General features: G+C 33.8%; 2 pseudogenes across 2 annotated transcripts in view; both read left to right on the top strand.

Annotated features, from left to right (window-relative positions):
* The window catches only part of LOC308550923 (ubiquitin-ribosomal protein eS31 fusion protein pseudogene), a 1,162,334-nt pseudogene that overhangs the window by 356,123 nt on the left and 790,320 nt on the right, over positions 1–15,891 (top strand). The window lies entirely within an intron of this gene.
* LOC308551637 (nascent polypeptide-associated complex subunit alpha pseudogene) lies at positions 1,739–13,204 on the top strand (annotated as a pseudogene). Its single transcript has 2 exons — positions 1,739–1,782; positions 12,575–13,204. The product of its transcript is annotated as a nascent polypeptide-associated complex subunit alpha pseudogene (transcript).

The following is a 15,891-nucleotide window of genomic DNA, read 5'->3' on the forward strand; positions in this document are numbered from 1 at the left end:
ACTTACTTCAAGGATTTGTGAGAACAAATCATAAAGAACATTACATAATTTTCAAAACTAATGATTACAAAGGTACTTTATATCAAATTTGTGACATACAGCTAAAGCAGAAGTTAAACTTGAGTAAAAAGCAGAAATTAGACTTGAGTAAATGGAGACGTTGTCCAAGTTCACATGTGGGAACATCTTATACTGAATAATATCAATTCTCCACTAAACAATGTCTCAATTATTTGCAATTTGTATTCAAATCATAAAAGGAATATATGGAAAACCATAAAATAACTAATTTAAAATAAATATAAAGTTAAATTCTCTCATTTGCCAAAGACATGCCCTACCATATGTGAAGTCCAATCATAGAGTTATTTTAATTGAACATAGTGTGAAAGTACGGTATTGTTGCCATAGTAGACACAAATAGACACAAAGATCAAATGGAACATAAAAGAGAATCCAGAAATAGAAAAAGTTACATATTAAAATTTTATACATAACAGAAATAAGAAATAGCATTAAAATTAATGTTAAAAAATGGACTATTTAATAGATGCTGTTCAAACAGTTAGCTTTCTATATGGGAAAACTACCATTAAGGGTTTTTTTCTCTCTCAAAATATAAGCAAAAACAAGCAAAGAAGCAAATCTTTTAAGAATTTAAACATTAAAAAAAACTTTGAATAACTGAGTTAAAATAAATCAGAGCGCATTTATTATCTCAGACTAGGAATTATATTACTAGAGAAGTTGCATAAACATAACTCATAAAAGAAAATATATTCAATTATATTAAAAATAATTGTATTCTCAAATGTCACCACATGCAGTCATAAAATGGAAAAAAAAGATACTTAAAATACAAATGAAAGGCAAATGTTATACTCCAAATATTTGAGGTTCTACAAGTTGTTAAGAGAAACAAAAAACTCTGAAGGAAAAGTTACAAAGGAAACAAAGTCTGACACTAGTAATTGTAAGGAAAGGAGAATTAGCCTATAATTTTGATAGGACTCTAAATGGTACAAATTTGGAGATAATCTTAGAAATATACTGAAAGTGTAGGTAGCCAGTGAAGGGACCAAAGTTTTACCACCCTGAAGCTGCCTTTTGGCACATTAATTCTAAGCTGTTTATTAAGAAACAAAACTCAGAAAGAACTTTTGACCCCTCCCCCCACCTCCTTTCCTGCCCAAGTGATCCAGACTGAGAAACCTACTTCTTAAAAGAGATCCTAGGATGCTGCCTTAGCCTAATCTGAATTAAGTATGATAAATAAGAGGGTTTCAGGCAGGGGCTGGACACCTCCTGTGGCCCATTGTTTCTAAGTCTCCTAATGAGGATTTTCCTGCCCTGCATGCTCTGCTCTTCCCCCACTACCTGTAAATCACCCATTCTCACTTCTGAAGTCTAAGACCCTCTACCCTGCTTTCTCCTTTGTTCAAAAATGTCTTAGATACACAATGTTGCCTCACTGTCTTTGGAATTTTAATGGACTTATCATGTCTATGAGAATTTTCCATGCACATGTATTAAACTTGATTTTCTCCTGTTAATCTGTCTGTGTTAATTTGGATATTGCTCCAACCAGAAGAAATTAGAATGTGGGAGAAAATGTATTACTATTTTTTTTAGCTTTCACATTAGCTATATGTTTTAAATAGCTAGAAAAGTGGTATAAAACTCTTATCAGGGAAATTGAGGTTCCCTTTCCTCACTGAGTGCTGGGGGTAGAGTCCTTATGATATCTCGAAAAAAAGAATTTTCTGAGATTCACATGGAAGGGTGAGTGATTTTTATTAGCCAGACTTAATAGCTCAGAGTTTCTGAGAATTTGCTAAAGATATAAATCCTTATATTCAAGGATGATCCTAATCATGATAAGCATAATAAATCTAAATCATGAAAATTCATAGTCAATCTGTAGAACATCAAAGCAAAAGTAAACATATTCAATGCAACAACAGCAAAAAAAAACCCACACAAAACAACAGTGGAAAAATATATCCCAAACCCTGAGAGATAATAGGTATTAACCTAGATCGCTATACACTAAATGAATATTACATAAAATCAAGGACCAAAGTATTTTCTGATAGAAAATAAACAAATAGCTTACACATTCCACATCCTTTCTCAAAGAACTACTAAAATATGTATTTCAGAAGGAAGGAAACAACTCTAAAGAGAGGAGTGAAATAGAGAATTAATCACCAAAAAGCTGACAGCTGTTTAGGTAGAGCTGAAGAAGTTGTACCTATAGTAAACGAAACAGTGATAGGGCCAGTTCGAGGGTTATAACAATCACGTGTAACTGAATTACTAAAAAATAATAACAAGTAACGTGCAAGATGAGTTAGTGAAGATTAGGTGGTCTAAGGGCATTTTACTTTTGAACGAGTATAGAAAATTGCTTAACTGTAGTCTTTGTCTCTCACCTATGTGTTAAAATCTTTAGCGTGATCACTAAGATAACAGAGGGGAGGGCACAATAAGTTGCTTCATGAGTAGTTAAAAAAGGAAAATCCAGAGCAAATAGAAATAATAAAATGATATATATCAATTAACAGCTTCTTCATTCCCAATGCTTTATAATATTTCATTGCACGAATATATTAATTTGTTTACCTACTTATTAATTCTAGTGTTTATGAACATTTGGATTGTTTACAGTTTGGGGCTATTGTGACTTCTGCTACTATGAACATTTTGGTACATGTCTTTTTTTTGTACAAATCTTGTGATGAATATATGAACTTTTTTTTTTTTTTGCATGTATACCTATGAGGGAAATGAAGGGTTACATGGTAGGGGTATATTAAACTTTAGTAAATACAATCAAACAAATTTCCGAAGTAGTTGTACCAATATACGATCTAAACAGAAATTCACGGGACAGTCAGAGAATCCATATGCTTGGCCATCCTTGGGAATGTCTAGCACCTTCATTTTAGCACTTTGTAAAAGTATATAGTGGTATCACCTTGTAATTTCAATTTGAATTTCCTTTGATGCCTAATACAATTGAGCACCTTTTATTATTTGTATTGTCCTTGTGTATACACACTTTCTTGAGGTGTCTGTTCAAATATTTGTCCATTATTTTGGTTGCTTTATATTTTTCTTAATGATTTTTATAAATTATTTACATATTCTGTGTGAAGTACTTCTGTCCAATACAGTTATTTCATATATCTTTTTCCACTTACTGGCTTGGTTTTCCAAGTTTTCTATGGAGTTTTTCAATCATGCAGTTATTTCCCTTCATAGTTTTTATTTTCTGTGTTTTCTCTAACCCAGATGAATGAAAATACTGTATTTTGCGCTCTTCCAGAATTATTGTTTTGAACTTCACATTGAAATCTACCATTTACCTATAATTGATTTTTGCATGTGGTGCGAGGCATAGGTCAATAACCATTGTTTTGCTCATTAATATGACATTCAACTGACCTAGCGCTATTTATTGAAAGTGATTTTCTTTCTACCTTTACACTGGAGGAGACCTTTTCCAGAAATCAAGGGTCCATTGGGTGTAGAATTTCAACTTAGAAACTATTTTCTTTTTGCTCATTAAAAATGCCACCCCATTGCAGCTTGGCTTCCATCATTCCTGTTGAAAATTCACCTGTCAGTTTTATTGCCTCTTCTTTAAAGTTAACTGCCTTTCTTTTTCCTGTGGTTGCTTTGAAGAGTTCTTCATTTTTGGTTTTCAACGGTTTATAAACATGTGCCTGATTTAATTTTCTTTGTAATTATACTGCTCTGGACCATTTGATCTTCTTTAATTTGTGGCTTGATATCATTCATCGGTTTTGGAAAATTCTAAGCCAGTATTTCCCTTAATGTTTTATTTTATTCTCTCTTCTCTCCTTCTTGAATGTCAGTTATGAATAATACACTTTTTTCCATCATGTTCCATATAATTCTTATTTTCACGTTTGCATGTTAAGTCTTTTCTGTGCTTCAGTATTAACATTTTCCCCCACTTTCCAGTTTATTATTTCTTCTGCCATATCTAATTAGCTCAGGAGACACATCTTTTGAATTTTTAATTTTCAGTTATATTGTTTCCTCATAATTTTCATGCTCTTCTTTTATAGAGATTAGAGGTCTTTGGTGAAATTTCGCATTTTTTCTATATTTTCATAAGTATATTAATTATAGATATTTTAATATTTATAATTACTGCAATTTATCAAACAAATAGGGTTTTTTGTTGGTGTTTTTGGCTCTCTTTTCCTTAGATGTCAGTAATTGGGCCTGTTTTTTAGCATACCTTGAAATGCTTTATTAATGCTGGTATAAAAACTGCAGAAGCTTTGGTTAATTTTATTTTCATGTAAGGAATTTTAATTTTGTTAGAAGATCGCCCTGATCCAGCTGGGGAGGGGGTTTAGGTTTTGTTAAGTCTCTTTTCTGGTTTTCTTACACTTAGAGTTTAGATTCTTTTTGTGATCTCAACCACACACTTTTCATATTTATCTTGGGCCTTCTGCTTTCATAGTCCTGAGATACCTTCTTTTCGGCACTATAGGACCTTAACAACCTAGATGAAGGTGAGAAACCTTTGCTCAGGATTTTGAGGTACTAGCTACCGCTCTAAACATGGTTTATGGAAACTCTGCCCTCTGTACTGGCAGCTTAGGAGTCGGAGAACATCTTTAGGAAAACATTGCAAGCAGAATTTCAAATTTATTTCTCTGGATGGCACTCCTTCACCTCAAATATTGGTAACCTTGGCAGTCCCTGAACTATAAATTCTGCACCCAAGCCAAGGAAACCTTCCATCCCCATGCAAGTGCTTTCTGCTCAGCCTCTGTTCCTGGTGATGAGAATTGGCCAATTCCCTGAGAGTAACTAATCATCGTCCATGCAGCTACCAGAAGGATCTAATTAAAACAAAGGACAGATGATACCACTTCTGTTTAAAACCTTCAAATCACCTTTCCACGCAAACAGAGAAAAGCCAGGCCTTAAAGGCTCTGCATGATCTGTCCCAGCATTTCTCCGTCACTGCCCATCCACGCATCCACCGCTCTGTAACCACGTGGGACTTTTTTCAAATGTGCTAATCTTTTCTCTCCAAGGCTACATAGTTTTTGTTTCTTTTCCATGGAGTACATTTCCCCCAGATTGTTTTATGACTTTCCCCTCATCATCATTGTGGTCTCAAATATCACTTCCTCAGAGTCCTTCCCTGGCCTAACCTAACCGCGTTTCCCTCTGCTGTCTCCATCAGGTTCCTGTATCTTAGTTTATCTTTGATCTCTACCAGAACTTACTCCACGAATTTCTCTGTGTGTTTAATGCCTGTGTCCCCACATTAGAATGTAAGTTCCTAGAGAGCAGCAGCTCTGTTTCACTGCCTCACCCCTTAGAATAGAACCTGGTTATAACAGGCCCTCAACACATACCCGTTCACTGACAAGGTGACACTTCAATCTAGTGGCAAATGGGTGGTTTATCCAGCAAAGGGTTCGACTGTCGAAAAGAAAACAAAGTTAGAAATTTAAGTGGAAGAATATGTAAAATTAAATTATAAATGGATAACATAATGAATGAAAATATCACCACAATTTCAAAGAATATTTATACAATTTCCGGATGGGCTGAAAGGATGCTTTGTTATGTAGACAGGAAGTTTACACTTCATGAAGGAGAGAATGAATGGATTTAACTGCATTAAATGTTGTCAGAATGTATGTCCGAGGAGGTAACAAAGAGGGTCGAAGAGGAAAGATAAGTGGAGAGAAAATATTTGTAGCCCACATGCATAAACAAAGGTTTAATGTCCTTAGAACAAAAAGAGGTGTTATCATGGATAAGTAGACAACCAGTAGAAAAATTAAGTGTAAGAGCAGATAATTCACAGAAGGGAACTTCAAATTCACAACAAATATATGGAAAGATTACCAGCTTCATTTTATAGTCAATAAAATACAAATACCAATCAAAATAACAAGATACTATTGCATATTCTCAGATTAGCAATTTAAAATATTGATAACCTCTAATGATGACAAAGTTTTTGGAAAACAAGTACCCCATGCATTGTAGGAGGGCCTGTAAATAAGCAATGTCTTTTTTGATGGAAAATAATTGGAAAGCACCTATTAACTTAAAGTAACACTTCCTCTGTTCCCAAAATCTTATGTTTGAGAATATACTTTATAAATATCAAGTAATCAATATGTAGAACAATATTTCTTATATGATTACTTAAAGATATAAAAACTGAAAACAACATGAATATCTCACTAGGGGAAAGGCTGAAAATATTATAGTAGACTTAATAAAATATTTTGCAGTTATATATAAGTTACATATTAAATGTGAATGTATTGACCAACAGAAGGTACCTGTGATATAGTTTTAATTGTAAAAATGTAAAATAATGGGTATTACTATATTATTTTATACGAAATATATATGTTTATATATGTTTTTAAGTGTAGAAAAAGTGTGGAAAAATTTTCTTGGTGAGATTAGATAAGAAAAGGGAAATTATTTACCTTTATCTATGTAAAAACAACATCCAAACTTGTAGAGAATTTTAATAAGTTTATTTGAGCCAAACTCATGACATATACTCAAGTGCTCTAGACAGTCACAGTTTTTCAGCTGCTTTTATGCATTTGAAATTAAGGAGCGAGAAGGAAGACAGCACGGAGGTGAGAGAAAGCAGGGTGGCGATTGGATTACAAGGGTGGTTGTGGCTTATTTCAAAGGTGTGTTAACCTAGATACACAGAAACAATGGACAGGGTTTGCTTAAGGTAAAAATAACCTTCTACTAAACAACTTATATGCCTAGAGCATGACTACCTACTAGGACCTGTCCATTTTAAAGTTTATGATCAGATTACCCTTACTTCATAAAATTTTTTGTTTGACTCATTATAATGAGCTTTTATTGCTTCTTTAATTAAAAGAAAAAACAAAAAAAACCCCATAAATACAATCTTAGTATTGTATTCCTGAAAAGTAAGGTCTTTTTCTGATCCACTATTTTGGAAGAAATTAATTTCCTCAACAATCTTCTACAAAGTGGCTACTACATTTAGGCTGCCATAACAAAATACCATAGATTGGGTAGCTTAACTACAAAAACGTATTTTCTCGCAGTTACAGAGGCTGGGAAGTCCAATGTCAAGGTGATGATCAGTTTGGTTGTTTGTGAGTGCTCTTTTCTTAGTCTGCAGACAGCTGCATTCTCATTGTATCCTCCCAGGGCAGAGGGGAGTTCTGGCATCTCTTCCCCTTCTTATAAGAAAACTAGCCCTATTTGAATAATGGACTTGCTCTTATGACCTCATTTACCCTTTATCACCTCCTCGAAGGCCTTGTCTCTAAATACAGTCACATTGGAGGCGAGGGCACGAGTTATAAATTTGTGAGGACACACGAACATTCAGTTCATTACAGTCTTCTGGTACCAATTTCTGTTTTTCCCTCCTACTTGAATACCTCTGATTGAAAAGCAAAACCCATCTAATCTCCAAATCCCTTAAACAAAGAACATATTCAAAGACCAGGAGTTAATAAGTAGGAAATGTTGGAAATTATAGATATAAGATAACTTACTCTGGCAGGTTCGAGGGTGCCTCTCTTCTTGCTAAATTACTGGGAATGACTGAGCATCCATTTTCATTTGTTTCTAGCCCTTTCCAGGAAAGAATGAAAAATACATTGTTTAGCAATAAACTCCTAATAAATTTTCTAATAAATGTCCATTATAATGAAATAAGTTCATTATACAGTATTGTTACCTATATAACCAAGTGAAGCATGATTAGCTAAGATGACAATGGTAGAAATATTCCTATCCCCCAAGCTACGATATTTTAGTGACAGAACAGGCATTTGTCTTTCCAGTGGTCACTGCTCAGAATGGAGCATTGATGTGCTGGCAACAGTGGGGGGTGCTATCACTACCAGCTTTTTTCCAGGAAGAAAGATGATTTAAAGATATCATTCTCAACTACATGAAGTGAAGGGATTTTTAAAAGCAGTGTGCAGGAATTTAGTCACGTGACTCATATTAATATTAATGGACTTGACTCAGCACCTTGTAAAAGTATCCTAGAGAGTTTACAAAGAGCCACTCTTTTGCTTTATATACATGGCTCGATTACAAATCATAAAAGTTATTAGAGTTATTTGTAAAAGAGAAACAGTGTCTTGTAATTCTAATATTTCATCGTTTTAAAATATGCTCTAATTGATTTTAGAGAGAAAGGAAGGGAGAGGGAGAGAGATAGAAACATTGATCAGCTGCCTCCTTCACACCCCACAACCTGGGCATGTGCCAGACTGGGATCAAACCAGCGACCCCTCAGTGCGCGGGAAGATGCTCACCCAACTGAGCCTCACTGGCCAGGGCTAACATTTCATCTTTTGCTACACAAAACAAAAAGTATAAATTGATATACCAATTAAGAATAATGCCTCTGTCAATGGTGTCTTGATTGGGGATTAAGAGGTGGTAGGATCTCATACTTAAAAAAAAAAAAAAAAGAAAACCTGGCCCTTGTGGCTCAGTAGTTAAGCATAGACCCATGAACCTGGAGGTCACAGTTCGATTCCCGGTCAGGGCACAGGCCTGGGTTGCAGGTTCGATCCCCAGCAGGGGGCACACAGGAGGCAGCCGATCAATGACTCTCTCATCATTGATGTTTCTCTCTCTCCCTCTCCCTTCCTCTCTCTGAAATCAATAAAAGCATACTTTAAAAATATATATATATATATATGAGAAAAAACCTGAAAGATATAGATTTAGGGCTTTAGATGCTGTATTTTGTTATGTGAAGAAGTACAAATGAGGGCTTGTCATCTTTTTCTGAAACGTTGATCTCAAAGCTTCCATGTGCAGCACTTGGCTAAGAATGATTTAGTCAAACAATCTTTTCGCTAAGTTGTGTCTAACATTTTAACATTTCAAGCTAACAAAAAAGGAATAAAAATATTACCTACTATAATTGATAAATACAGGTACATCTGGAAAATAAGTAAAAAATATGATGAAATTCACAATTTGTTCCAAAGGTTGTATTGAAGCAGAAGTTTAGCAATTAATAGGGTCATGTGCGGAAAATAAAACACCAGAAGAGTTGTTCAGTGACATATGCAAGATTTGAGTGTACTGATAACTTGGACAAGATATTTTTTCTTATCCTTCTATAATTATTACTCTATCATTTTTTCTTTGTTGTAACATGAATTTCATAAAAAATAATAAATTTATGCACTAACGGATTTAAATGGTATTCAACAAATATATTTCAGAGCTATGTGCCAGCGAAGAGCTACTTAGTTGCAGTTCCTACAGAATTATAGTACATTCTCCCTTCTCAACACTGTTTTGCAGTTTAGTGAAGGATTCACATATAAAAACAGATTATTCACAATATGTTGCCATATTGCTGGTAGGGATATTTACATAGAGCTAGGAGACATCAAAGAAAGAGACAGAGGGCAAGGAGGTAAGAAATTTGAAGTGAACCTTCTAAGCCAAATAGTAGTTGCCCTGGTCTACCAAAAGGGGTTGGGACATTTCAAAGAGGGACATGTGTAGAGAAGCAGAGTAGATAAGAGCATGCTGGTTCCCAATCTGACTTAATCCAAATGTTTGCTAGACAGGGGAAAAAATGTTTGTTTTTGTTTAATTCCTAAGTTGTATAACTCAGCAGTAGAATCTTTTCTCAGGTTATGCTGAAACCTGGAAAACGTCAACCTTTTGAAATTTATTTGTTCTCTACTGCTGTTCCTAACTGCACTCTCACTTTATACTGATTTTCTATTTGTATTTCCTGCTCTGTTTTCTCTCCTATTCCTTAAGCATTAACAACTTCTTAACAGTATCATTTAATTTTAATTATTTCTTTTATGTTTCCCAGAAAAATATTTGCCTGAGGCTTGCTAATTTTTCATATAAGTAACACAAAATCTCCCTTAGAGGAGTTATTCATTAAAAATATAGTCTTACGAGAATGTTTCATTAAGCTCAGTGTCTTACTTTACCTATTTATGTTTATATTTTAGTTCGTTTACTTCATTTATTCACTTTAGGCTTTATGCCAAATGTTTTATTTTCCATTTCTTGGTTTTTATCTAACTTGATTTCTTTATCTGCCACTTGTGTAGAATACAACTGCACTTATGATTTAGTTCTATTTTTCTATAACTTTTCTACTGGTTATTTAGTGTCATTGAAAGACTTGTCGTGAGCAAACTTGAAAAGACTATTAATCCACCATTGGGCTTCTGTCTCAGTCCTTTACTTAGGAAGATAAAACCTAGAAATCACAGAAGTGGTATCTCACTGTGGCTTTAATTTGCACTTCCCTGATGATTAATGATGTTGAACATCTTTCTATATGTCTGTTGGCCATGGATATGTCTTTTCTGAAGAAGTGTCTTTTCAGATCCTCTGTCCATTTTTTAATTGGATTGTTTTTTCTTTTGTTTTTCTTTGTTTTGTTTTGGTGCAAAGTTGTATGAATTTCTTGTGTATTTTGGATATTAACACCTTATTGGATGTATCAGTTGCAAACATCTTCTCTCATTCAATAGGTTGACTTTTCATTTTGTTAATGATTCTATGTATTTCTTTTTATGCCAATACCATATTGTTTTGATTTCTCTAGTTTTGTAATCTAGTTGCATATCAGAAAGCGTGATACCTTCAACTTTGTTCTTTCTCAAAATTGCTTTGGCTATTTGGAATTTTTGTAGTTTATATAAATTTTAAGATTACTTTTTTTATTTCTGTCAAAAATAGAAATGCTATTGTCATTTTGATAGGAATTGAATTGAATTGAACCTATGGATTGCTTTGAGCAGTATGAAAGTTTTCTCAGTATTGATTCTTACAATCCATGAGCATGGAATATTTTTTCATTTATTTGAGTCTTTGACAAATTCTTACACCAATTTCTTTTCTTTCTTTTTTTTATATCTTAATTGATTTCAGAGAGAGGAAAGGAGAGAGAGAGACAGACAGAAACATCAATGATGAGAGAGTCATTGGGGATAGAGCCCACAACCCGGGCATGTGCCCTGACCAGGAATTGAACCCTGATCGCCTGGATCCTAGGTCGATGCTCAACCACTGAGCCATGCCCCGCTGGGCACCAATTTCTTATAATTTTTGTGTACAGATGTTTCAACTCCTTCATTAAATTTATTCTTAGATTTTTTTTTGATGTAATTGTAAATGGGATTGTTTTCTTAATTTCTTTTTCTGATAATTAGTTGTTAGTGTATAGAAATGCAAGTGATTTTTATATATTGATTTTTTTATTTTGCAAATGTACTGAATTTTAAAAATTATTCCTCAGTTTTTTAGTGGAATATTTAGGGTTTCTATATATAATATTATGTCTTGTGCAAATAGAGACAGTTTAACTTATTTCTAATTTAATTGCCTTTTTTTCCCCCTAATTGGTCTTGCTAAGACTTCTAGCATTATGTTAAAAGTGGTGAGGCCCTGCTGGGCTTGGTTCAGTGGTTGAAAATCGACGTAGGATCCAGGAGATCTCGGTTCGATTCCCGGTCAGGGCACATGCCCAGGTTGTGGGCTCAATCCCCAGCAGGGGGTGTGCAGGAGGCAGCCGATTACTGACTCTCTCATCATTGATGTTTCTCTCTCTCTCTCTCCCTCTCCCTCTCCCTTCCTCTCTCTGAAATCAATAAAGATATTTTAAAAAAAAAAGTGGTGAGAGTGGGCATCTTTGTCTTGTTCCTGATCTTAGAGGAAACAACTTCAGCTTTTCACCATTGAGTGTGATGTTAGTTGTGGGTTTCAAGGTTTTTAATTCAAGTTCAGTCATGTTCGCACTCATTTCTAGCACATATCAAATTCCACACTCCCAGAAGAAAAGTAGGTGTTCAACATGAAGCGCATTGTTTTTTTAAAAACAAAATTTAGAAGATTGTGGTTTATTTTTATGACCTAAATAATTTTTTATTGATGTTACATTGGTTTATAAAATTATATGTTTCAGGTGTATAACATTAAAATTTGACATCTGTATACACTACAGCATGTTCAAATTTTTTAGGCACAGTGAACCACTCTGATTATTTGGAATACATTTTATGTTACTGTAGCATACTGTGTACAAGTCAAATTCTCAGATGCCAGCCAAAGATCAATCTAGCAAGCAAATCTTTTTCAAGGACAGCAGTCTCAGGTGTATCACGTTAACCCTTTCTGCACATTGTTCAGAAGAGGAAAGGCTAAAAAATCAGTGAGCTAGCAAAATCCAAAAATGTTAGAGAGAAACAGCAAAGTAAGCACATAAAGAAAAGAAAAACATTAGATGATACAATGAAGGAGAAAAAAATAAAAACAGAGGATCAACTTAGCCAAAATTAGTTCTTTGAAATAATATCAATATAGCTATAGCTAAAAACGATGAAAAAAAGCGTAAAGGCACAAGAAACAAATATCTGATAAAAAAGGGATATTACTAAAAAATTTATATACATGAGAACTTTTCCCAGAAATTATCATGAACTTATACCATACAATTAGAAATATGAATAACAGAAAAAATTTCTAATAAAAATAGCATATGCCTCTTTGTCACTATCTTGGTTCCTCATCCCCCACACAAAATACCCGGTGAAGCCACTGAAACTGCGCTGCTACAGAGCAGGAGTTGCCACAGCCTCAGGCTGAGACAGGGCCTGGCACAGAACCTGACAGTGATAAATCAGCACCAGAGAGCGAGAAACAAGATCCCACACGGGCAACCACACAGCAAGCCCAGCTGTGGCAGCAGCTGAAGTCCACGAAGAACCTGTCAGTAAAGCAAAACAGCGCTGAGTGAAAAGAATGCAAGAAAGGCTGTGTCCAAACTAGGTCTGTGAAAGGTTACAGGAGTTACTAGGGTCACTCGCTGGAAATCTAAGAATATCCTCTGTCATCACAAAACCAGGTGTCTACAAGAGTCCAGCTTCAAATACCTACAGAGTGTCTGAGGAAGCCAAGATCAAAGATTTATCTCAGCAGGCACAGCTAGCAGCTGCTGAGAAATTCAGAGTTCAAGGTGAAGCTGCCTCAGACATTCAAGAAAAAACACAGACCAACTGTACAAGAGGAAGATGAAGAAGGAGAGGCTGATGAAACAGGCGTGAAAGTGAAGCACATAGAGCTGGTCATGTCACAAGCAAATGTGTCAAGAGCAAAGGCAGGGTGAGCCCTGAACAACAGGAATGAGATTGTAAATGCTATTGTGGAATTAACAATGTAACCATCTAAACACTAGCACTTTTTTTTTTTTTTTTTGGTGTTTTGAGAGTTACTGCAGCTTGGTTTGAAATTTGTACTGTTTTTATCATTAATAAAGTTATGTCTTCTTGTGGGATGAAAAAAAATAGCATAAGAAAAAAACATACATTGTGATTAGTTCTATAACTACTAAAAACATCAAATTGGTAATCAAAAACCTTTGGAAAAGAACTTATATGTGTATATACATAACCCATGAACACAGACAATAGTGAGGTGAAGGCCTGGGGGGGGTGGGGGGGGATAGAGGGAGGGGATCAATGGGGAAAAAAGGGGACATCTGTAATACTTCCAACAATAAAGATAAACTTATTAAAAAAACAACAAACAGAAACAAAAAGCCTTTGGAAAAATAAACACCAGACCAAGATGGATTTAATAGTTAAATCTACCAAACATTTAAGGGATGAATAAAGGTAAATGCAGAAATTATAAATAAGATCTTAGCAAAACAAAACAAAAAAGGGTAATATATTAAAGCTAATTTCAGTTTCTTTCTGGAATAAAAAGCTGGTTTAACAATTGAAAATCACTATATATTTTGCCACATTAGCGGAAAGAAATAGGAAAAAAATATCACTTTAACAAATGCAAAAAATGCATTTGAAAAAATCCAGCATCTGTTTATGAAAAAAATCTATTTAAACTAAAAATAGAAGGGAACTTTCTTCATCTAATATTAATATATAGCTATAAATCATCCTAGAGCAAACAATACACCAAATGGTAAAGTGATGAAAGATGTTGCATTGACATTTAGAATGAGGCAAAGATGCCCATTTGTGCCACTTTCATCTAATATTGTTCTGGAAGTACCACCCATTGTGTTATGGCAAAAGTAAATAAATAAAACAGATTATGTCTAGAAAGGAAGAAATGAAAGTATCATATGCATATTAGATGCTTGTGTACATAGAAAAATTTTAAAAAGCTCAGATAAATTATTGGAATTTAGAATTGAGATTAGTTTCTATATAAGTCCACATAACTTCCATAAGAGCATGACTTGTAACAATGGCTTAACAAAGGAAAAAAAGCACTGAGATTAATAAACTTGCTAACATACACATACTTGTTTATACATACATATAAACATGCAGGTAAATGATAGATGATAGACAGATGATGATAGATAAATAGATAGATGGTAGATGATAAAAGATAGATAGATTAGATAGATATAGATAGATAGATAGATGATAGATAGATAGATAGATAGATAGATGATAGATAGATAGATGATGATAGATGGTAGATAGATGATAGATAGATGATGATGATAGATAGATAGATGATGATGATAGATAGATAGATGGTAGATGATAAAAGATAGATAGATTAGATAGATAGATAGATAGATAGATAGATAGATAGATAGATGATAGATAGATGATAGATAAATAGATAGATGGTAGATGATAAAAGATAGATAGATTAGATAGATAGATAGATATAGATGATAGATAGATAGATAGATAGATGATAGATAGATAGATAGATAGATAGATAGATAGATAGATAGATAGATGATAGATGATAGATAGATGATAGATGATAGATAGATGATAGATGATAGATAGATAGATAGATGATGATGATAGATAGATAGATGATAGATAGATAGATAGATAGATAGACAGATAGATAGATAGATGATAGATGATAGATAGATAGATAGAGATAGATAGATAGAGATAGATAGATAGATAGATGATAGATAGATAGATAGATGATAGATAGATAGATAGATAGATAGATAGATAGATAGATAGATAGATAGATAGATGATAGGTAGATAGATGATAGGTAGATGATAGCTGATAGATGATAGATAGATAGATAGATGATAGATAGATAGATGATAGATAGATAGATGATAGACAGATGATATAGATAGGTGATAGATGATAGAGATAGAAAGATAGATGATAGATAGATGATATAGATGATAGATAGATGATAGATAGATAGATGATAGACAGATGATATAGATAGGTGATAGATGATAGAGATAGAAAGATAGATGATAGATAGATGATATAGATGATTGATAGATAGATAGATGATAGCTAGATAGATGATGATAGATGATAGATAGATGATAGATAAATAATAAATAGATGATAGATAGATATAGATGATATAGATAGATAGATAGATAGATAGATAGATAGATAGATAGATAGAGATAGATAGAGATAGATAGATAGATAGATAGATAGAGATAGATAGATGATTGATAGATAGATAGATAGATAGATGATAGATAGATAGATAGATGATAGATAGATAGATAGATAGATAGATAGATAGATAGATATAGATAGATAGATGATAGATAGATGATAGATAAATGATAGATAAACTGGAGGGAACAGAGCGCAGATACAGTTATTGGGAGTGTGGTATAAGGGAAACATGAATGCAAGCTCCATGAAAGCAGAGGTAATGATCTCTTTTGTTCACTGATCTATCTTCAGTGCTTAACACATTGTAGGGACTCAATAAATGTTTGTTGAATGGATGAATAAATGCTCAGACAATGCCATGTGTGAACAAGAGTCCTTCTATGTGCCTCAGAGGAGCTGCATTAAT

This window comes from Miniopterus schreibersii (genome assembly GCF_964146895.1).
Source record: "Miniopterus schreibersii genome assembly, chromosome: X".
Lineage (NCBI taxonomy): Eukaryota > Metazoa > Chordata > Mammalia > Chiroptera > Miniopteridae > Miniopterus > Miniopterus schreibersii.